General features: G+C 41.0%; 1 protein-coding gene across 11 annotated transcripts in view; it reads left to right on the forward strand.

Annotated features, from left to right (window-relative positions):
• The window catches only part of LOC131682014 (mucin-19), a 642,211-nt gene that overhangs the window by 85,023 nt on the left and 531,676 nt on the right, over positions 1–25,512 (forward strand). Inside the window, exon 1 of one of the 11 annotated variants that reach the window (XM_058963153.1) lies at positions 11,343–11,526. The exons of the other annotated variants lie outside the window; for them this stretch is intronic. The gene's annotated coding sequence lies outside the window, so the exon portion shown is untranslated. Of the gene's footprint in view, positions 1–11,342; positions 11,527–25,512 lie in introns of those variants that run through there. 11 annotated transcript variants of the gene reach the window in all.

Genomic DNA, 25,512 nt, shown 5'->3' on the forward strand with positions numbered 1-25,512 from the left:
GGATTATTCTTGTCATCATGAGTAAAGTTGACGAAAAAGCTCTACTCCGACCCAACGCTGCGGTCGTTGACTTTAAATTTTGCTTAAAACGACCGAGTTTTAGTGAAGTGGAATACCTTCTGAAGGTAAAAATGCAACTTAGGCTTGCGGAAGTCTTGTACCTTCAGTATCATCATCTTCGCAATGTAGTGTTAATATCATTCAGCACGTTAGCACAAGCCGAGCGTTTCGTTTTGAAGAACAACTTAAAACACGTGGTTGAAAGTGACAACGTGACCTATCACCTCGTACCCCTCCTGAGCCAATTGCAAAATGCATGTTGCAATACGGAGAAGTAGAATCCGTTACACCTGATACTTGGAGAAACTTCTTCCCGGGTACTCCTAACGGCGTTTTTGTAGTGAGGATGCGGGTTGAAAGGCCTATATCATCCTACTTGGCAATAAAACTCAATACTCACGGAACTACAATTATGCAAACTACGCTATGCACCCATGAGGGACAAACTCCTACGTGCAAGTATTGTAATCAGACAGCTCATCATGGACAACCTTGCGTGGAAGATGCAGAGGAAAATGCATCTCAACCGATTGCCAACTCATCTACGACAAACCAACCTAAAACAGAGTTTTCAATACCAATGCCTGAACCACAAACGGTGGCCAAATTTGTGGCAGCTGTTCAGACCATAATGACAACCGCAAAAGAATCATCCAGCACCCCAAAAGCAACTGTAAGCAACATCGGCTCCGAATGCAGTAACAATGACGACGGATTTACACTGATCAACAATAAGTGCAAGAAGCAAGGGAGAACATCTGATCCCGAACACCAAGCCAGCTTCGACCGGGACGTGAAAAACAAGAGAGAATTAAATGACCCCCCCTGACGCTGTTTGCCAACAGACTTCACGATAAAAGGTCTCCGCTCGCAATGAAAAGTTGCGCGCACGAGATCCAATTAATTAATTCTTGTTTGTATTTTTATTTTTACATGTATTGTAAACGTACAAAAGATCCACGGCTCCGTTAAGCTACCGCTAAGAGCCGTGTCAAATAAACGAATTAAAAAAAAAATCTTTGGGTAGCAGTAGAAAATATAAAAGGGTTGCATTTGATAAATTTCGATTTTTTAATGTATTTCTTTTTAAGGATTAACTGCAATGCTTGCATTGTATGTTCACACATCACGAAAACAGTCCTACTATTGCTAACTTTGTTTCCTAATACTAAAATATAAAGACTAATGTTTGAGGTGGGATTTTTTTATGGCGTGATTAACATTAACAGTAGATACCAAAGCATAATAAATTTCAGGAATTTTGTATCTTTCTTCAGCTAATTGCCACTTGGTCAAGCCTCCCCATTAGTTATTGCGTTCAATGTCATTCAAATTCTACTAATAACTCTTCCAATGTTCCAATTTATGTAAAATCATTTCACTGCTTCACAAAGATTAAGATGGTATATTAGCACATTAATAGTCATTAGTAGTCGAGTAGATATCATTGATACAAAGTTTGATAAAAAATTACATCATTTAATGCAAATTTATTAATCACATAATATTTTCTGTAAGGAAAGGATTTTTCATTCCAAACTTTCAAAACTACCTTAAGGGATCGAAACAAGTATAAAAATATTTTTGAAAAGATTTTAAGAATCGAATAGAAGACACCATAGCCAAAAACAGAATTTTGCGCTTGGTCAAGTCTCCCCATGTTGCCCTACATCTGCTTCTCTATACCTTCTGTTCCTGCAATTTTCTATAACTCCGAAGTGGCGAGTTTGCATTTTGTCTAGCAGCTTTCGGTGGAACCCCGGAAAACTAACAGTTTGCCGATGACAGACGCGTGAATCATTGCTCCAATTGCTCTGATTCGTAATTCTTTCTTGATTATTCATAACGGCTTATTGGGTCTGTGTCGTCGAAGAATTACTGTGTAAGGTTTCTTTGCTGATCGCTACCCCACATAGCTAACTCCAGCGATAGGTATTTAGTGCTACCAACGATAGTGTTGGCCTTATTGGACTCAATAACAAGTAATATATCGAAAAATAGGGTCTTACTAAAATTGGAATAACTGTGTAAAAATTAAACCAAATTAGAAACAATCGACTAGTACCAATTTGCGTACTATCTGTGTAATATCTCATATTCTTTAAACTTAAAACTGAATTACCGACGAAAACTAATTTCATGATTGCGTGCACTTTTTATAAAATATAGTGACTGAAGGGGCGTTCATACCACTACCCGACAAACATCGTCGTATTAACGGTTCGTTTGCAGCTAAATACGCAATTGCGGTTTTAGTGTTCACCGGGACGGTATTCCTAACATCACCAGCGGTGTTATGTAAAAGCTACCTCACCTCTAAATGGCACTCTCATCTCTTGGCCAAACATGGACACAAAAATGCTTTTCAAACCACAGACCGAATCAACAGTGCTTCTAATCGGTGCCGCACTTTTTATCCACCACCAGATGGAAGGATATATTTTAGTGTACATGGCATCATTTTTTTTTATTCTTTCTGTAGGTCCCACAATGACGCAAAGAACCTCCAGTAATGAGAATCAACGAAAAAAGACGCTATAAATTATAACGCATGCGTTCATTATCTGCCCTACGTGTATGTACGTACAGTGCGTTTTAGTCTGTGTCATTCACGCGTGGGTCTCGGTCGGCAGTGACGAAGGCGGGGGTGTCGGTCGACCTCAATTCTTATGAACTGTTATGGTTGTAGCTTTTTTTTGCAGACATGGAACATGGAACAACGGCGGCGGTGGCAAGTAAAAAAGAAGAAAAAAACTCCGAATGACACACATTCGAAGTAAACTGCGTCGTTTGGTACATATATTTCCATAGTGCAGTGTTACATTTATTTTTACCTGACCCGAAAAATGGTCGGAGTGGATGTTGGTCGAAGCGGGACTAGGGATTGTGAGTGTTGATAGTTGGCGGCGTACCGTTTAGCTTGCTGCAAACTGGCTGATTTTTGCTGCATCATGGTCTCGTCTGTGGGTATCTCGTTCCAGGGGCGTGTGTCTTTTGTAGAGTTTACACTGTCAATGGAAATTAACGGTTGGTGTGCACTAGAAGGTTGATAACATTATTATTTTTCCCCATATGAACCGAGCCTAGAGGTCGTGTGGTAATCGATTGCTATCAATGTAGTGTTAGAACTTTCATGTACTACTATGAAGTTTTTGAGTGAACCTGGAAGGATTTCTTTAGCGGTGAGCTGCACTAGGTGTTCAAATTTTGTCCCCTAGCTCTAGAATATGTCTTGGAGTTTCACTCAGTCGATTATTTGCATACATTGAATACAAGTTCTCTAGTTTCAATAAACTTCTAATTTGAAATACAAATGATCGAGCGTTTTCGGGCTTTCGATTCTCTTACTAATAAAAGACAAAAAAGAGGCTTTTGATTTCATTGGGTCTTAGGAGCGAGAGCGATGCTTCTTAAAGTCACAGTTTTAGGTTGCCTTTTAGAGGGTTAAATCACCCAAAATGCTAAAAGTTTCGAAATTTGTTCAGGATAACTATAAATTATACTAGGAAATATTGAAGAAGGTTGCAGCTTTCCCATTTGAAATGTCTCGAGACAGTATAGATTATCACCTCAAATTAGTTTTTATTGTTCTAGAATGGTTGTGTTTCGGCCGAAAAACCATTAAAATACACATGTTTTCTTCCCAAATCAACCTTTTAATCAATTTTGTTTATTCTCATTCCAGGTTTGTCCAAATTCCAATTTCATGATTGTAACAGTAGTATTTGGTCAAGTAAGTACTCGCTAGACTGTCTAATTTACAAAAAGAAAAGCCACTAGTTCTACTCCGTTATAGATCGGGACTAGCTGAAATTGCACAGAGAGCCAATAGATGATAATGCCTGGGAGTAACAAGTCATCATTCAATGTACAAATCCTGGTAAATCCAAGTTGTTTTTTGATCAATATTGGCGACGGCCAGGCCCTAAACGTAGATCACAGCAGGAAATGGAAGAAATGTTAGTTTGACACTTGTTTTTGCTAGAGGTCGTGTATACAACTGCGCAATTCACAAGTGTCATGTGAGGAACGAGCGCTTGCGACACCACCATACCAAGAGTATTTAGGAACAAGTGGTACACAGTTTGTCGGGGGAAGGGAGTCACTCGGCACCCTCCGCGATTGCTGGTTTGGAGTTAGATCGTTAATTTTGAGAATATGTACTGAAGCAGAAAGATGAATGAATCTCCCGTATTGCATGAAATATCTGACGATGTTTCGAGAGCGGCACTTCAGAGAAAATCTCCAAAAACTTCGAAAAGAAGATTGCTTCATGACATATGAATAATACAAAAATTAATGTTGCTGCTCACCGGGACGCCCGTTATACGTTACTACGGAAGCCCTCGAGCGCTCCAACGCAGTTGCACTACCAGAGACCAGCTCAGTCGTCCCGGCCCTGCGTTCGGAGGTTGTGAGAGGTCTTTCGAACTCCCTCCTCAGGCGAGTATGTTGCTTTAAATGATAATCCGCTCCCTGAAAACCTTTTGGTTCATAGCACACCGACGCAATCAGCACATGATTTCCTGTCCGTCTACTACCAGAACATTCGCGGAATGAGAACTAAAACGCAGGCCTTCTTGCTTTCCCTCATTACCTGCGAATACGATATTATCGTTCTCGCCGAAACCTGGCTACGTGATGATATATTAAACGCTGAGCTATCAACGAACTACGCAATCTACCGATGCGGTCGCAACTCTTCTATCAGTCATCTAAGCCGCGGAGGTGGTGTTCTTATAGCGACAAAGAAAAATCTAACTGGAACTGTACTAAAGTTACCTGGATGTGAACATTTGGAACAAGTTGTCGTTACGCGTTTCACTGCCAGGCTGATCTTTATATGTTCGCTGTGAGACCGAACAGCAATCTTGACAAGTACAATTTTCACTCCTTTGCGGTCCACAATATTCTTGACAACCGAAAAGACAATGTACTTGTTGTAGGCGAATACAATCTCCCTCACCTTCGATGGATCTTTGATGACGACCTCAAGTCCTACATTTCTGAAAAGGCAACATTGGAACAAGAGATGGCTATCACAGAAACGCTGGTCACTGGTGGTTTGTAACAAATCGGCTCTCTTAGCAACGTGAATGGACGGACCCTTGATTTAGCCTTCGTCAACGACACGGACGTGTTTGAACTGATTGAGCCTCCGACACTTATACTGAAGCTAGATCCTCACAATTATCCCTTCGTTTTAAAAGTTGATACGCGTTCTCATGGTAGTGACGCTTTTGATACAATAAACGACGATCTCAACTTTGACTTTATTCGATACAACCTCTATGAAGTCTCAATGGCCATTGGTGCAGTCAATTGGCGTGATGCTGGATGGAAACAATTTAGATCAGGCAGTTGCGGCATTCTACGCGGCAATATATAAGATTCATCGCCGCAATGTTCCTAAAAACCGTATCAGCAGAAAAGCAGATTATATGTTTCGGTGGTGGAACCCCGAGCTTAGTCGCCTTCGCAACGTACTCCGGAAACAAGGAAAGCGATACTTTTGTCGTAGAACCGACGACAACAAAACTATTCTTCGTCAAATGGAACTGCAATATGAAACAACCGGTAACAGTGCATTAGGTGAATATCTGAACCAAGTCCAACGCAGCCTTCGAAATGATCCCTCGACATTCTGTACGTTTATAAATACTAGAAAACTTTCCGGGGTATACCAGAAAATGTCTATCTTCGAAACAAAAATTCACAGTCGGCAGCCGAGTCGGTGGACCTTTTTGCAGAGATCTTCCGAGATGTATTCACTAGCCCTCCTGTCTATCCATCGCAACAGTACCTTGAACCATTATCAACGCCCATTCATTTTGAAAATGGAGCGATTAGGTTTTCCTGGATGAGTAACCAGAAGGATATATTCCTACCTCTCCGAGCGATCCGATTTCGTTAGAATCGGTACCAGACGTTTAAGCACGTTCGAAACGCCAACCGGTGTATCTCAAGGAAGTCACCTAGTGTCACTTATCTTTCTCTTATTCATCAACGATCTCTGCACCCGCATCAAGCCTGGAAAACTACGCTACGCTGATGATCTCAAAATCTTTCGTTCAGTTGCCTCAGGACTCGACTTTGCTGTGCTTCAAAATGATATAGACAATATAGAGGAATTGTGCTTACTAAACGGCATGCAGATCAACGTCGATAAATGTAGGGCGATAAGTTTCGGGCGCTTGACAATTGTAACGCATTGCGAATATACACTTCAAGCCTGCGTCATAGAGAGGGTAGATTCTATCCGTGTTTCACCAGGTGGATATTCTCGTAGTAGACCAGCAATGGTAACGGTTCTACTGGAGAAACTTACGTGACATTCGGTGCCTGCTTGCTGTTCCCCGAGCTGTGATCAAAGCGTTAAAAATGCCAACGTCGAGCGCCACACTAAACTCTTGCTAGTATCAGTGGAAGTCATAATTAGAAGGCACTATGTGGATGACATGCTAATGAGCGTAGAAACAGAAGAACAAGCAATCAGTTTGGCACAGAAAGTGAAGTTCGTACACACTCACAAGGTGGGTTCGAAATTCGTAACTGGATCAGCAACTCTAGTCGTATACTGGCAGCACTGAAGGAAGAAACCATCGAAGAGAAGCTGGATCTGTCATCTGAAATAGCCACTGCACATCATCGGGCACCGTCACCTAGGTCGTCTGGAGCAGCCATGATCGAGCGCTGATGGAAGGCCAATGTTATCCTACAAAAGGAGAAGTACTCCACGTTCTAACGACGATCTTCGATCTACATGGAATGATTTCGTTTTATTTTCTGATGTTCCTGAAGATCCTACTGCAAGAAGTTTTGCGATCCGGCGTTAAATGGGATGACCCGATCAGCGAAATTTCTTTCGAGAAGTGGAAGCCGTGGTTTTAACAGTTACCTCGAGTGGAACAATCCCAGCGCCGAATGAAGTAAAGCTGCAAACATTTTTCAGTGCAAAAGAAAGCGGTTATGCAGCCGCCGTATATCTACGCTTTGCCCAGAACGTATTGTCGACTGTGTTCTAATCTCGGTCAAGACACGGGTCGCACCGCTGAAATACACTTCCATCCCAAGGCTCAAACTCCAAGCAACCGTTGCATGTGCAATCCCTTTCGATTCCAATCTCTAACCGTTATTTCTGAGCTGATTCTTGAGATGTGATGTGCTGGATAAACTCGGACCCGATGACGATACTCCCAATTTGTGGCGTTTCGAGTTAGCGAGATACTCGAACCAAGTTGACACAACCAAATGGACCGGCCAGCCGGATATGACTTCCGGCAGCAGATGGTTTGGAAGACCAGACTTTCTTTTGCGTCCGGAAACGAAGTGGTCACGATCGCCAAACAAAAGCGGTCTTACAACTGCAGAACTTCGTCTTCGTCTACTGTTACACCCACGAACGAACCGTGTGAATCAGTTATCGATATGACTAAGCTCTTCACCTGAAAGCGACTCGTCAATGTCGTTTCACATGTACACCGCTTTCCCGCCAATTGTCATCGCAGACTGCGTGGGAAACCGATTCGTTACCGGTACACTATCAATAGAAGAACTTTTGATAGCAAAGAGCTACCTCCATCACCACACGGAACTAGAGACGTACCAAGGAGATGTGTCTATTTGGCGTAGGGTACAAGGGTTTCCGAAAGAACCACGTACGAAGATGCCAAAGAACAGCGAACTGTACCAGCTTACACTTGTGCTCGATCAGCGAGGCATCATCAGGATGAAGGGTAGAATACAGTTCTGCGACTACACCACAGAATACGCAAAGAACTTTTTGCCTTTTGTCTCTCGACCACCAGCTAACTACATTGATCATAGCATACTACCATCAAAAATACCACCACCAGGACCATGAAACCACCTTAAATGAACTCCGCCAGAAATACAAAATTTCGCGACTACGTGTTTGCTATGCTAAAGTCAGAAGGCAATGTCAACGATGTAAGAACGATAGCTCAATTCCACGTGCTTCGATTATGGTCGATTTTCCGCCCGGCACGACTCGCGGCATTCTTCCGTCCATTCACGCACGTTGGGTTCAACTACTTAGGGCCAGTGGAGGTAGTCATCGGTAGTAGCGTGGAGAAACGATGTGGAATGCTCGCAACCTGTCTAACGATCCGTGCAATATACCTCGAGCTGCTAAATACACTCATTCAGAACGGATTCGTGTATCATGGCGCTTAGCAGCTTCATCGCTCGACGCGGTATTCCCAAGATGATATACAGCGACCGCGGAACAAACTTTGTCGGCGCGAGTCTTTAGCCAGGGGATGCTGAATCCTCTATCAACCAGTAGGCGATAATAGCAGAATTCGTCAGTTCAGAAATTGAACGGTTGTTCAACCCTCCAGCCTCGCCGAACATGGACGGCAGTTTTGAACGTCTGATTCACACCGTTAAGAACAATCTGGCCGCAATCTGTCCGACGAAGAAGCCAACACATGAAGTACTTTGGAACCTTCTGACAGAGATTGAGAACGTAGTAAACTCTCGCCCATTGGCCCACGTCCCGATTGACGATGCATCGGACCCTGCTCTTACCCCAAACCACTTCCTACTCGGTTCGTCGAATGGGACGAAGTCATTCACCGTAAACGACGACAGCGGCCTCGCATTGAAACAAGACTGGCGCGCATCGCAAGACCTAGCCAACCAAATCTGGAAGTGCTGACCAACAGACTACTTGCCAGATATCACTCGAAGGACGAAGTGGTTCATGTATACGAAACCAGCGAGTAGGGGAGGAGACGCCGTAATCACCGTGACTCCGAAGTTACCGAGAAACTACAGAGCAGATGTCAGCGTACCTGAGGAGAATGTTGTCGGCCCCTTCGATTCACGCTTACCCGTAACACACCCTAGTCAGCACCGAGTACACCATCCAAGCGAAGGAGGAAAGCCCACTGGACCTGTCGCACGGAGAAGAAAAAAATCGAAGGAGTTCAAAGTTAGTGCAGCAAATTCCTCAAGGTTAAAATTACGAACACAAAATTAAGAGTACAACATTGAAAACACACGATTGGCTACTTAAAATTATGCAATTTAGTGGAGTTTTACAAAATATGCTATTAAAATTGACACTATAAAATACTGGCGTACTGCCTGATCGAGAATCAGTATCTTAACCTAAAATTTACACGTGATTGCGCTCCGAAAAAGTGAGAAAAGTACAAAAACAGTTAGTAACGGGTGTTCAATATAACATGAGATTCAATACCGTATTTTTTCTCTACAAGAGAATTGCTCTCTGGACTTCCTAGAAATAGGTGGCATATTTTTTTCGCTCAGGTGCTGTCAGCTCAATCGAAAATGGCGTCGAAACAGCAAGCACTCCGCGAGTGTGTTGTACGGTTTTACGAAACGCATGGTCATCGTGGAAAAAAGTTTAAGGTAGACCACTTTCGAGACGAAAACGTGCCCGTGAGTACAGATTACCAGATCCTGGTATCCCTGAGCCGACCGGCGAAGATAATGACGAAGAAGAAGAAGAAGGAAGCGTTGGAAAAGCTGTTCGACAACAAGGACGGAACGAATTTGCGTGACACCTGCCGAAAATATCACTGCTCCCATACCTTGATTCACCGAACCTTCAAGATGGAGGACATCATATGTCGGAAGAAAACTCGGTCCCCTCGGAGTACACGGACGAGCAGATAGTGCCGGTGGATGACGAAGAACTTCGTGCTGAACGACGAAAGTTATTTTCCGCTCTCGAAGACCCACATTTCAGGAAATGATAACTACTATTCCAACGACAAGTAATAATCTCCCTCAGTGCTCTAGTGTACAAAACAATTGGCGGATACGAAGCAGTTGACCACCGGGATCCGGAATTGTATTTAAAAGATGAACGTCAGTGCCGTCCAGCGCTCTTGTGAGAGCATCGCGACTAAGTTGCGTCGTACGGCTGACCAGGGCCCCTTCTCCAATATTAATTGACGTTTTTTTAAGAATAAATAAAAACAATATGTTTTTAATAAAAAATAGTGAATTTGCTGAAATTTTTATTGGCGCCAGTTGGACACTACATCCAAACAGTTCATACAACATATGTGAACGCTTAAAGCAACTAGCTGGTACCGGATGATGTCTCGGTTAGCCAAGCACAGAAGCTCTGGGTCGTTGACGAGTATAAGGAAATGAGCTCTTGTCTTTTGGCGTGAGAGTTAAACGCCTAAAAGTATGCAGCATTTAATTTTACAGAAGGAAAAAAAATGGTTGAAACAATTTGCACGACACCCTAACTAATGAAAGTTGGATTTGAATGTTTGGCGCCAGTTAACAATGAAATCCAAACAGTTCACACAACATATGTGGACACCTAAAGATGTTAGTTTGGATATATCGTCTAAGTGGCAGCAAGTTGGTGTCACTTACTGACGAGTGGAACACGAAACATTCAAATCCAAGTTTATGAGCTAGGTGTTGCGTCCTTATGTGCAAATTGGTTCAAACATTTTTTTTTCGTTCTGGAAAATGAAATGTTGGAAAAGATTCGTGTTTCGACGATTGCCGCCATTTTTTTTACCAAATACAATTTCTTGTATGATTTTTGACATTCCTTTTATTTGAACTGCAAAAATCGAAAAAATCTTTCACGCTTTCATCCGCCCAATCGAGATAACTGCGAATTTTAACCCCTATTGTCCGCCGTGGATTAAGACGGTTAAAATGCACGATGTGATCCTCCAAGCGTCTGTCTCGTATAATTTCCCTCGAAACGTGAAACTCGCAGCCAAACGGCATCAACCCACCTAGGATCGCAAAACATTGATTCCCTCACACATCCCATCCACTTTAAAATATAATTTAAATACGTCACAGCAATTTCTACTCTCGCCCGGTGGGACAGCACATAGCTGCACCACCGAGCATGCACGTCTACATAAACCGTTCCCTCTCGTTCGACAAAATCACCCCTTTGTCTACAAATCAGTTTTTATTGCGCTGCAAAATTGCAATGTTGTCCTCGGTCTGGGTTTGGATGCACCAAGTTTTATAGTGGTATTGAACTTGCACTCATACTCGCAGCTTCTTTCGTTTTTCGGTCCTGGTTTCGTCCTGACCTGGCCCTGCTGTTACTGCTTGTATAGGTGTGTTGGTGTCTTATACAGAAAAGGACCGACCGTAAGTTTGCTCTATTCCTGACCACAGACGACACATCTTCTGCGTTACGTAGTACATAGTAGGGGGATCTGCATTTAGGAGGGACGCCAGTGGGAATTTTCTGCGCGGCACGAACGAAACCGTCGGAACCAGGACAACAGCAAGCAGCACCAACACCATACTGGACGACGGATCCTTCGGAATGTTCTTTGGAATTAGTTTCCAGTTGGTATTACGTGCTTACTGCTGTCTATTCCGCGGGTGATTCAGTTTTGGGCTTACACACCGATAAAGTTTTTGAAAGTGGTAAAAACAGGCCTACAACCCGTAAATATTTGATAACAAAAGGTAGGTATCAATAATCTAGATGGTGCTTCAGAAAAAAACAAACTGAACATCCCAACCTCTCCCTACTGTCTGGGGGACAATCTTTTTACATCCGCGAACATTAAAACGCAATTAAATTTTATGTCCTGGCTGCCAGGTCGTTGAATGGCTGTGCTGTAAAGACAAGAGGATTCGTCCGAACCCTTACGCGTGGCACATTCGAACTGATGAATTCCGTCTTCGGTCGGAAATAGGGAAGGATTCGCTGTTGACCTTGAGACAGCGACTACGACGACGACGGCGATGACGATGACGACGGCTTTGTTTGAGTTTGCTCCTATCTGTTTGCTTTTTAAGCTGCTCACCGCACAATAAAATGGTTTCATGGCAGAAAGGAGCAAGCAACCGTAAGGAACCGGACCAAAATCGCAATTTATTGTTTACCCATATCCTATGGGAGGAGAAGGGAAAAGTTTGCTCTTATTGTAATTATATTTTTTCCTCGTGGCAGTGTAGCTGAATGTTCGCAGAAAAAAAGAGAAAGCAAACATTTCTTTTGTTGTCACCATTTTTTTTGCTTCGGAAAAAAGCTAGGAAGATTGCGAACCTAAGGGATATAACTTCCGCCTTGGTGGCGAATGCTGATGAGTGTGGCGCATTCAACTTTTTTTTCTTCTTTTTTTTACTTCTGTGTGACCCCCATGGCATCGAGATTTGAATAGTTTGAAATTAGGGGGATTACATTTCCATTTTCTTCTCGTCGAATGAGAAACCATAATTTTTTCTGCTATCTCCAGCGACTATTGTCCGTGGAAGGCGCGAAAGTATGGAAACGAAAGGCGCAGAACGGTTTCCTTGTTCCTAGGAGGGGTGCTATTTCTGGGCTCATGGAACCAAAACAAAAGGATAGTGCTTATACTTATCATCGATTCAAGCTTTTGTGCTGTGGGATGGCTAGGGTGCTGGAGGATTTTTTTTGTGTGTGCCCCGGAAGGACGATGGTGATTTGCGTCTTTCGTCATTTTGCGGGAATTAGATTTTAATTGGATTATTGGGTGATGGGGACACTTTTGAAAGATACATCAAACGTTTTTATTTATTCGGAGTGAATGCGACACTGGGTCGCGGTTTTTAGAGTTTCTTTCATTTGGTTAGTCAAGAGCCTTCCGAGAATTAGGATGAAATAATATAATCCAACGATTCGCCTTTAGGTGATGTTTCGGTGGTCTAATTGGAATTTGTTTGCGTAAGCAATTTTACAAATTATCTGTAGGGTAACCCAGTGCTAAAGGGCGAACACGAAATTATTGCGACACCGAAAATGTCATGCCAATTTTCTTATAATGCTTAAAATCAAACTAAAATTTTAGGGTAGTTTTATACATATATTTACTTCAAAAATCAAAAGAAAAGGTTATCGATGGAGCCTTGAGTGTAAAATTGAACGCATTTTCGCTTGATGCCCTTCATCAAAGTCTTTACTGTAATCCGGTACCAGTTTCTCAGTTTTTTTCCATTTTCTTAACATGTCCTTCTCGTCTTTGACTGTCTTCTTGCTCTTCCGAAGTTCCCGCTTCATCATTGCCCAGTACTGCTCCACCGGGCGCAGCTCCGGACAGTTTGGCGGATTCATGTCCTTTGGAACAAAATGGACAGAATTGGCCTCATACCACTCCAGGACACTTTTAGAATAGTGGCAAGATGCCAAATCTGGCCAAAATAGCGGAGCTTCGTCGTGCTGCTGCAAGAACGGCAAAAGGCGCTTCTCGAGGCACTCAGATTTGTAGATCTCGCCATTTACTTGCCCTTTGTCACGAAAGGCTCACTCCTCAGTCCGCAAAAGCAGATGGCCTGCCAAATGAGATATTTGGAGGCGAACTTCGACATTTTCTTCTTCTTAAATTTGTCGTCCACATAGAACTTGTTCTTGCCGGTGAAAAACTCCAACCACGGAATTTGCTTAAAATCGGCTTTTATGTACGTTTCGTCGTCCATCACACAGCAGCCATATTTTGTCAGCATCTTCTTGTAGAGCTTCCGTGCCCGAGTTTTAGCCGTTCCGTGCCCGAGTTTTAGCAGTTCCGATTGTTGCCGCTCATCGCGGTTTGGGAAGTTCTGTACCTTGTATGCATGTAGTCCAGCTCTCTTCTTTGCATTCTGGACGTAGCTCTGCGACATGCCGATCTGTTTTCGCCAAATCACGGCTTGAGACGTTGGGGTTTGCTTTAATCATCCGTTTCACCTTTCCCTCCGTCTTTTTGTTCTCCGGTCCCGGTTTTCTTCCAGCTCCTTTGCCGTGGTCCAACGTCAACCGCTCCTGGAACCGCTTCAACACTCTGGAGACGGTTGAACGGTGAATGTTCAACATTTTTCCCAACTGTCGGTGCGACAGGTCAGGAAATTCCAGGTGTTTGGAAAGAATTTGTTCTCTCGACTCGCGTTGGTTCACCTCCATTTTCTTTGAATCGAAAAACACGACTTCGAGTTTGTAAACAATACACATCAATGAGAAAGTGTGCAAAATTTGGTTGATTTTTACCAAATGGTAAAAAAGTTATGCCCTGTTGAATGTGTCGCAATAATTTCGTGTTCGCCCTTTAGTTGGGTGAAGGCAAGTTTCCGGATCTTTTTTGTGTGTGTTGAACTTATGGCAATGTTTTTCAACAAAGAACGAACTATTTTTTCCCTGAAGACGGTACCAAACAGCACCGAAACGTCGGACAAAAATTGCAAAACGTTCTACTATTTTTTTTAAAGACTTTCGTCATTTCAGAGATAGGGTGAAGTGCCTATTTTCACCATACTAAGGAGGGCGCCTCACTGAATCATTAATTACTCGGCCTACAAACAATGGAATGCGTACAAATTGGCATTAACAGCTTTGCTTCGCTGTTAAGTACCAAGATAATAACGTACATGCGCTGAAAACAGTAAAATTCTCGTGTTTGAGCGTAACGAAAACACGAATCGAGTGCCCCTATTGTTGCGCTACCATTTGACTCAATGCGTTAAACAAAGATGGCAGACACTGCTCTAACCAACGGCTTCAAATGAGTAGCGTGATAATAGAAACATAGCGATAATGGGCTCATCACCCTATATGAGTTTTCCCTAATTTTGCCCTACCCTTGCACGTCGTTCATATACATGAGATAAGCGGAGTACGCTCTTTGCGAATGTTAAGGAGCAGTATCTAGTTCTATACGTTAATAACTATTAAGCCGTTTGTTTGGATTGTGTTGCAGTCTTCGACAAACTTGCTCGGCATATCTTGCAAGCGTTTTCCCATATATTTTCGGGCCGAAAAACCCATACAAACTTGAAGCTCTTTCGGGATGGCTTAGAGACATCAGATTTCACTCAAATTTGATCAGTGTCATTTTTGCTTGATTTATAACAACGCTGGAGGGCGCAGGTTGCGAGATGATTTTTTTCATATAAATTATTGTCACCCTGTTGTACGCCGTACAATAAGTTCTTTGGTTAGAGTAATACAAATTTATCGTCATCATCACCATATACGTCCAGGAATTATCCCAGTCTATCTTCTCATCTCGCACGGAGCGGAAGCATAAAATAGATATCAGACATAAAATTTAGATAAAAAATATTTTCTCCAATAAACCACTTTTGCGTGTAAATGGCAACAATTTACGCTTTAGTGTAGATAAAATATTTTTTACCTAAATTTTCTCCACTACGGAGAAATATACCATAGTGCACATTGCATTGACTTCTGTATCGATTTTGTTGGTTATTTTCGGCAAATTTGGGACTAAGAGAAACGTCGGCGGGCGGTAAAACATGATGATGAGTTATGTTCTACCATAGACCATGCGGTAGACTTGGGTGCAACGCCCAACTCCTACTTAGCAGAAGGCAAAGAATTCTTCACATTTCCTTTCGATCATGTCGATATGAGCCTGCCTAGTCCTAGTTTCCCGTTCTAAGTTTATAACTGATTCGCTCTAGAATACCTATCCGTCTTTCAATTTCATTGCTTTCGTTTCTCTTAGTCTCAAATTTGCCGAAAATAACCAATAAAATCGATACAGTAGAACCTTGCGGCAATTAAAACATAGTAACTTTGCATTGGCTTGTTAAGCCACACCAAATTTCGGTTCCAATAATTCTCATCAGCTTAATTAGAATTCCTTTCCTTTCCGTACATCACGCTAGCCTAGGGGTTTGCTTGGATACAAAAATAGTGTATTCGTTTTTGAAGCTAGCGTGTATCCGGTGCTAGCTTAGTCCTGTCACTAAGTTAGTGTCGGATTCTGATTCCAATAACTAATCAAATTATATTACTTATATTCAGCTACACCACGTGAGAAACTGTATTTTTATTACGGGTTAAGCTTAGGCAGGCAACGCTAGTACGAAGAATAGCATTTTCCGGTTCAGTGTAGTCTTACCGATTAGTTGTTTAAATCAATCGCTCCAACTATTTTTAATTTTTGACGAGATTTGTGAAGTTTTTATCGTTGCTTAATGTATTACTTGGATGAGAATTTTGCATTTACTTTTGTTATTGTGCAATTTAAAAGTGTCTTCTGTTTGTTTTTGTGTTGCGAAAAAACCAGCGAAACCGCAATCAAATGAACTTCTGTGACTTAACCACCAAAACTTTCCACCGAACGCAGCGCCATCTTTATTTAATTGTTCGTATTCTCAGATCGGCACGCATTATGGCAAGTGCATGCGATCACTGCGCGAAAACCGTCAAATCGGACGATAACTTTTTCGTGTGCGCATGGGCTTTTGCAAAAATGTGGTGCATATGCAATGTGGGAAACAACTTAACAAGCCGTTTTTGAAAAACGAAACTTGCGGAAAACCCAAATTTATTTTGGATGTGCAATGAATGTGTCAAACTGATGAAGTTCGCTCGCTTTCGCGACACCGTTTCTTCGCTTGGATGTGTTATCGCTGCTATCACTGAGAAAACGGATGACGTCTGTGCCGAACTAAAGGCCGAGTTATCCAAAAGTAACCAGCAAATTTCGCGACTCGCTAGAAAAGTTTCAACAGCTACTCCAGTCCGGCCAAACTCCGGCACTTCTCGACCGCCTCAGGAACGCCGTCCCGATGATAGCCCTGATCCGAGCAATATTCTTGTTGGCGGTTGAAAGCTAGTTGATATTAGCAAGATTGTTACTGTTCCACCTCACGCACCGTTGCTCTGATTGTATCTTTCATCCTAGCGTTAGCAAGGAGACTGTCGAAAAAATGTCCAAAAAAGGACTAAATTATAACGAGGAGATAAAGGTTGTTCCGCTTGTTAAAAAAGCGTACACGTTAGTACTTTAAACTTTATATCCTTCAAAGTTGAAGTTCACCCAAAGAACCGTGATGCAGCTCTTAACTCTGACACATGGCCGCAAGGCATACTGTTCAGGGAATTTGAGGATAGCCGTACCCAGAATATTTGGAGCCCGCTGACTGATTTGCTTCCGCCTTCAGAAGAAACATGTCCTTCTTTAATGCAACCCGGCCCATCAATGATCCTGCAGAGGACTCCGCAACGACTGGCAGTGCCACCATACCAAGCCACACCGCTATTGTAAAGAAGTGTCGATGCTGATCGCATACTGGGACGCAACGCAGTTGGTACTATGGAAGCCCTCGATCCACCCCGTTACAGTCTAGCCTTTGCCACCAGCGTTCAGCAGTCGTCCCGGTCCTGTATGTGTGGGTGGAGAAGGGGTCTACCAAGCTGCATTTCTCGGCAAGTATTATACAAATTATATCGATACAACGGTTGAACCGATTCCTGCTCCCTGAATCGCGCCATCGGGGTTCAACGCATGCTCCGCCACAGTCGAGCAATTGCCGCCAGCGATCATTAGCCGTCCCGGTCCTGTGTGTGGGATGGCTGAAAGGGTCTTCCAACCTGCCAAAAATCTGATCCGAACACTTCAAGCGCTGATGCATTCTTCGCTTCCAGCGATTTGCCTTTTACTCCGACATCTTGTGACCAAATGTCAACTATGTATCTCGGTAACGACGATCGTCGTTTTCTGGGTCGCGACGCAGTTGAATCGGGATGCCTCGAATCCCTCACTACGGTCGACGACCAAGCGACCGTCAGCCGCTCCGGTACTGTTTGTGGGATTGGTGAACGAACCTTCCAACGCGCTTCGTTCTGTGCTGAACCTGATCCGTCCTCCAACTGCATCGAGGTTTACTACCAGAATGTTGGTGGCTTAAACTCATCATCGGACAGCTATTTGCTCGCGACCACGAGATGCTGTTATGATGTCGTCGTCTTGACCGAAACGTGGCTCGACAACCGTACTTTGTCTCGCTAGGTCTTTGGTCCAACGCTCGATGTCTACCGCTGTGACCGCATCGCCCTTAACAGCCAAAAGACATCAGGTAGTAGTAGGAATCAACATCTACAGATAAATCACAAACAGTTGCCCAATCAACCAATAGCGAAGTGATAATAATTACGCTGAAAGCGCTAACCAACAACCAACATCACCAATAACGACGCAAATGCCGATGAAGACGGATTAACAACAGCTACTCGTATGAGCAAGAAATAAATAAGAATATAGAACCCTGTTCTGCCAGAAAGCAGTACCTATGACGATAAAGTAAAGTCAACAGGAAAATGTGCCAAAATTATGGTTGATGTCAGCAAGAGTTCCGGCTTCCATGACACAACCGATTCTAATTAGAATCTAGCCAGCGCGGAAAATGAGCTTAACTTCCAGCCAACTGGAATTTAGACTATGTTCAACCGGATCTACTGCAATGGACGTAAACGATAACGCGAGAGGAGGTAGATTGAATGATCCACAAACTGCGGCGGACAATGCATCTAATGTTTCACCGCCAAGGAAGAGAATCTCAACACGCAGTCGCATACTACATCAACAAGATCACATAGGGTGGCATTTTTAGGTTTTATTTATTTCTGCTTATTTTAAAAACATAAGAAATCTACGGCTCAGTTATGCTATCGCGTAGAACCGTTTCAAAATAAACTTATTAAATACACTCCACCTCATATCGTATTACTTGTACCTCAATAACAGAATAAGGTTTTTTTTCTGTTCCTACAATCTACGTATACCGATCAAACTTAGAATAGACCCTAAAAGTTTCTGGGACTACGTAAACGAACAGACCAAAGTTTACCATTTCATATGTCATTCGATGGGGTTTGCTCGAAATATGTAACTTATTTCGTCAACATTTCAATAGCGTTTTTTCTGAAGAAATGTTAACTGGTAATCAAATCGCCGAATCTGCTAGTGTCGTTCCTCTACGTTCTCCAATTCTCCCGCTACAGTCAGCAGAGCATTTTCTTAGTTGAAGCCCAGAGTCTAAAGGATTTCCTTCTTTCATTAACTTCCATTTCCATCGTACTAAAAAATTGTTCAGATAGTCTCCAACTTCCTTTATCAATCCTGTTCGATAGCTCTTTGTCATCAGAAAATTTTCCTAACTCGTGGAAAAAATAATACATTTGTGTTCAAAAATGGGATCAAACACGTTATTTCGATTGATCGCGGAAAAGCTGCGATATGTGCCGTGTCTAAGCTATTCAAACTGATTGGTCTTGATTTTAACAAAATTAACGAATTGCGCGGCGTTTGACACAATTAATCATCAGATAGCAGTTTCCATGTTAAGTAGACTTGACTATAATGACTCCTTTCATTCGTACCAAACCGCACGTGAAATGACAGTGCAAATTGAAGACAGCACGACATCACAATTTTCTGTGAGCTCGGAAATTCCTCAGAGTAGTCATCTCGGACCATTCATATTCTTGCTATATTTAAACGGCTTAAAACATTTGCTGAATTGAAGGAAACTTTCGTTTACTGGCGACTTCAATCTATTTCCCCTTATCAGGAATGCAAAAAAAAAATGATATTGCCAGATTGATCTTTTGAATATAAGAAATTCGATGCAAAAACATACGAAATTTAAAGGTCGGATGAAAAATTTTTCGAAAATTTTGTTCTGTGATTGAAAACGAAATCGTGCGACTAACGAATTATTCGTGCTATATACAAACATTTAGTAAAATAACGAAACATTTCGTTTCAATCACGAAAAAAAAAGTTTTGTTTTCTACGATGAATTTTGTGCAATGTACACTAAATTTTAAAATAACGATTTTTTTTGTTCATTTCATCAAGTCGCCATGTTTTTAGTTCGCGAAATAAAAGAAACCAACTATTTACAGTGCACAAAAATGCTCGGGTCTGCGGATTAACCTATTTTTGGTAGGATTACAGATAAATTGTTTCAGATGTATGATTTTTTATACCTAATTATTTTGGGGATCAAAAAAAAATCGTTCATATTATGATAGATGCTCGTAAATATTAGAAGGAATTTCTTGTATTTCATCAAACAATTCGTTTGTTTCATGAAACAGATTCAGAATAAGCCTACGAAGGTCGTTTCGTGTTTTTTACGAAACAGTCGCAATGAAAAGAAAAAGGTTCCGGTAGAACTACGATTCATCATATGAACGAAAAATTCATATATTTTAGGAGTTTTCTGTACGAAACCTATTCGTAACAGATTTACGAATATATTATTTCAGTGTAAGTTGCAAGGATTCATTTGTAGAGTCACTAAGAACTTTATCAATACTCTCTTGTGCTTTGGTTTGTTCTACACCCGAATGCGGCATTGTAATCTGGGCACCACAAAGATATTCAACGCATTGAAGCTATTCAGCGCAAATTTGTTTGTCCCGCACTTCATGGACTCCCATGGAGGGACCCACTGAACCCACCGAGCTACATAGATCGCTGTAAGCTTATTGACCTCGATTTCCTGACTGTACGTCAGGATGTTTCGAAATCAGTTTTCATTGTCGATCCGCTGCATTTCCGAATTGATGCTCCGAACTTCTAACTTTTGGACATCGACATTCGTTGTCGTAGTCGTCGAACGCATTGCTTCTTTCGCATTTCGATAGCTTCAAGAATGTACGGTTATAGAGGTCCGTTGTCTTTCGTCAGTATGTGTCGTATTTTCAATCGCTGTTCCAATGTCTTTGACTTTCATTTGCCCCGTAATGTTGTCAGGATATAGTTTTTGAGCTCTCTCTTGATAGTTGCTGTTAGTTTTGTATCATTTGGATGTTTGTTATTAGGTGATAGAAAAAATGAGGAGGTTTATGCCTGCTGGAGAGCGAGTAAAAACAAAATTTAGCACCAGTGGGTTTTCCCTGATCCCAAATAAATCAACAAATTTAAATGTGTGCAGCGAAGATACGATTCTATAACATTGGTGCAATAACCGAATTACCATAAAGAAAATTTCTATATTGGAAAGCTACTTAACCCCGTCGTTGTTTCCTTCTATAAAAATGATATAGCGAATCTACGTAAAATGCCTCGTGTATGTATGCTTGCGTATAGTGCTTTATACGCACGTCTTATATCAGACCTTACAACTCGCGATATTTATGATGTCACACTCGATATGATTATTGATAACATTGATAGGAAATACGTCTATTGTTCGGCCATTTCCAACATGAGACACAACGAGTCGATGGAATATTTAAGCAGCACAAATCTACACATAGTCAATGTAGAAAAACGCCAAACGATTGAACTATCTGGAAGAAAAGAGATGTTAGATGTAACCCTTTGCTCCGACGGTATTACACATGAGTTGATGAATTGTCTCGTACTCAATGAGTTTGAACCGTCGGTATCTGATTATAAATACATTATCGTTGATCATTTAATCGTCTCGCTAGATATCATCACATATCGTAATCTCAAATCTACGAAATGGGACCTCTACGAAGAGGGCTTGGCTATTTGATTCCATAGGTAATTCGCAACTATTGAATTTCCAAGTGACTTGGGTGAAGGCGTGGATAAAAATACTCACTTATAGTGACACTTACCAAGTGGCTTGTCCCCTTCTAGTTGTGCGTGCTTCTAGAGGAACCTTTTGGTGGAATGCCGAAGTTACCAAACTTAAAAAGATTTGCACAAATGTTTCGAGTTTCAACTAGGATCGTAGACTCAATAAGTTCAAAATTACAAGGTTTCCATTTCAGTTCAATTTGAACTGCTAATGTAGAATACTTGTCTGGCGAAAACGAAGCATTCAACCGTCCTTTTGACACACACTTTACAGGCTGCCATCACCGGCGACTGCCCCGGAGTACTTTGCATGTAGTTCTGATAACTGGGAATTTGCTCGTAGAATTGCGGCAACCTACTCAATCAAATGGGCGGTAGGAAGTTTTTCTCCGTAAAACGTCTCTAGGAAAATATGGAATGATTCCATGGAGGGGGAGAGGGAGAGGGTGGTCATTTGGGAATAGATGTTAAATTCATTTCTAAATAGAAAAGGCTTTAGACCCATCGATCGGTCTAACTGCCGATGAATCAATAATTCGACATCAATTGTATATAGGTTTCATGCGTTTCGAAATTTATTTTAAATATAACCTGCCATAATCTCTACATTAGGTAGGCTCTAAAGGCATTCTATTTCGTTTAGCTAGATTAAGATTGCACTACCCTTGAACGCGACACCAAGCGGAGCCCGGCGCCTGATAACTCAGTACAACAGGCCTTCTCGCCCCCTTTGCAAACCCTTATCACGTGTTCAGCTAGCAAAAACTGTAGCCAGGGGTTATTTGCTCCTCTCACAACAGATCGCAAGCCGGTGCGATCGCTTTCGACTTCTGTACGCGATGACCGCGATTTAAAATTTGCACGTTACTCGCTGTCCTCGCGGATTTGCCCAATGCAAAATACAATGATGGCAGTGATATGTAACTTTGTTGCAGCAATCGCAATCTGGTGTTATTTGTTTACCGAATCGAGGCAATTTAAGTACATACGCGCCAGTTCTGGTGACGAACGTTGCCTTCCGGAGAATTGCAACAACGTGGCAAAGCGTAAATTATGGCACTGTTATGTAGACGTCTTCTTTTACCCGCCGATCTGAAACTTTTTCATTTAAGTAGGATCGTTGTACTGGCCCTACAAACATTCGGTATGCTAATGATCGACTACAAAATTGTCGAAATAGTTGTTGCGCTCCTATCTCTCCGATCGGTCCTCATTCGTTAATATAAAATCATACGGTCATGAAATTCAATACGGCCATCGACATCCTGTAAACGAAAATCCCATAATACCACCACGATCATGGTCCAAATGCACACCCATTGGACGGTGTTTAATAGTGTTCAAAATTGGAACAACCCATGAAATGGTCCGGTAGATCCCAAATAAAAGCTATATTTTGGTGTATTTATCGGTGATTGAGAACATTTATGATGTTTTGATAACATAACCTCATATTTAGGGTCTTTATTTATATGGTGTTTAAGTCTATAAGAATTTGTTCGAAAGGCAGCCATCAACCCGAGTAAATCTCCTTGGTTTCAAACACCATACTACCCGAGCAAATACTCATGGGTTCAAACACCACATAGCCCCTTGAAAAGACCTTAAACATGGTTCGTGCCAAAATTCACAACCACCACGACACAATAAAATAGTCTCAATAACCCATAAATACACCAACATTTGGTATTTTATATGGGATCTACCGGACCATGGTGATGGTGTTTGCATGAGTTGAACCCATTTCAAACACCCATGTCAAAGCAAACTTTTTGTTTGCTCGGGTATGCTATTGATAAGTCAACCTTTTGATAGAAATAATCAATTTTATTGTATGAGGTGTACATTTTTTTTGGCTAGGGGACCGCTCATAAACGATGTAGACCAAAATTTGATAATTTCATTTACGGAATTAGGACATCCAAACATTCAAAAATATATTGATGCGGACAAGCGCGAAATTTTTCGAAAAACCCCGACCCGACCCGTACCCGGATAAATTATTTTTTTATATTACTCAACCCGGCGGATAACAAAACCCGAACCCGCCACGATTTTTCCGGGTACGGAGTCGTATCGGGTAAACAAAACGGTCCCCGCCCATCCCTAGTAAGCACTTTATTGTAAATGTTTAACTATACTAGTTCTAAAACTACTGAAAATATCAAATAAAATATTACAGTATGTTTAAATCACTTTTAGTTGAAAGTAGGACTTTTTATAATTTGCATAGTCAAATTGTTTACGTTGACAATTAATTTATGAGACGGTTCACGCACTTAACAAAAGTCAACTAATAAACAATTGTTAAATGGCATCTTAGACGATAATTCTAGGCTGCAAGATTTTTCCCGTAAAATTTTTCAATAGGGTCCAGTTTAGGGAGATCGCCTATACAATCGACATTTCGTATATTTTTTAAACATATTTCTTGATGAGATCAAACATAAATCTAAACGTGAAAAACGAAAACGTGGTGTTGAAGGATTCCATGAGAAAGTACCCGATCATAAAATGTGACCGTCGCCAATTCGAACAAAGCTTTGCAGTTGTGTTCGGTTTATGAATCTCCATGATTTGCTCCAGCAATTTGACGCATGAGTAATATTCTAAAATAAAGTTTTTGCAAAGTTCTTTTACCATATTTTAGACAGTAAAACTATCTGAGAGGAATTATAGGGATTGAGAAATTACGCATGAAAAATTCGCACTGAAAAAAAAGTTGACATTTTTCACAAAAACAAAAATTTAACTTAAAAAATTAATTGACAAAGAACCACTTCTAATTTTTATTATCTTTTGTCAACAAACACCTTAAGAAAAAGGAAGCATTGCGTTATCAAGAAACTACCAGTAAAAAACGTTTTTCTAAGGACAACTTCAAACATGTTTTTAAATTTCTGGAGAATTCGCATACTAAACTATAATTGTACACTCAGGTTTTTTATGTGGATTTTGAAATTACGGCGGTTTTCATTTACGCGGATTTTTAAATTTACGCGGTTTTCATAAATAATGCTGTAGTTTTCGAAATATTTTAAATTTAGTTTTAACAAAAACATTTTTTTTATTAATACATTTTGGTAAGTTACTCTATTTTCTCATTCAAGTATAATGAATTTTAGGAAATGTGCATAATAATTCCATTAACTTTCCTTTTGACATCAAGGCGTTTTGTGACCCATTTGAAAACTACATGAAAACAATAAAAATATGATTCAACTATAGTCGGTCTATATATTCATAGCTTTTATGTAGCTTTCAAATAGTTTCAAATATCGCTTTGAAATCAAAAGGAATGTTATTGGAATTCTTGAAGAAGAAACGTGAATAATTTATCGAAAGGCCGTAATAAAACATAATGATTGTTTTGATTAAGACCACTTTTAAAATATCTCTGTAACTACTGCATTTTTGAAATTTTTTGTTGTCAGTATTTTGATTTCTAAATTTTATTTGGATCCAATCATATCCAATAAGAAAAGAGTATTTTTAACTGCAAATGATAAAACTTATAAAAATATGTTAACCCTTTGCGACGCGATTTTTTTTTCATAGTTAATACTGTTATTTTTAGCTTTATATTTGTTTTCAGGGTCGCTGATTCTGATTATGACGTCGAAAATGTAAAATTCAAAATGGCGCATCCAATATGGTGGCTGTGCTTGGCTAAATTTCATGTTTTTTTATATTGGCCTAAAACGTCTTCCAAGGGGGGGTTATCGGGGACACTGTTTCTAATTCTGACGTCGAAAATGTAAAATTCAAAATGGCGGATCCAATATGGCGACTGTGCTTGGCTAAACTTAATGATTTTTATATTTTATATTCCAAGAAGGTTATCGGGGTCGCTGAGTTTGATTCTGACACTACGTCGTAAAGGGTTAAAAGTTGTTGTTATGAAAACTGTTGAGAAAACTTTAAAATTCACCAAAAAATCATGTTTTAAACGATAAACATTTGATTGTTGATAGTTCATAATGGAGTAATGTTAATGATGAATTTCACGAATTATGTGTATTGTATTCCGAAATATCTCGAAAACTATTACATTTTGGAAGATTTTAGTTTAATGTGTTTTGGTTTAAAATAACATTCAGCATCATATTATATAATAAAATGAAAGTTTTGTCAGTCAATTTTC

Source organism: Topomyia yanbarensis, chromosome 2 (genome assembly GCF_030247195.1).
Source record: "Topomyia yanbarensis strain Yona2022 chromosome 2, ASM3024719v1, whole genome shotgun sequence".
Taxonomy (NCBI): Eukaryota; Metazoa; Arthropoda; class Insecta; order Diptera; family Culicidae; genus Topomyia; species Topomyia yanbarensis.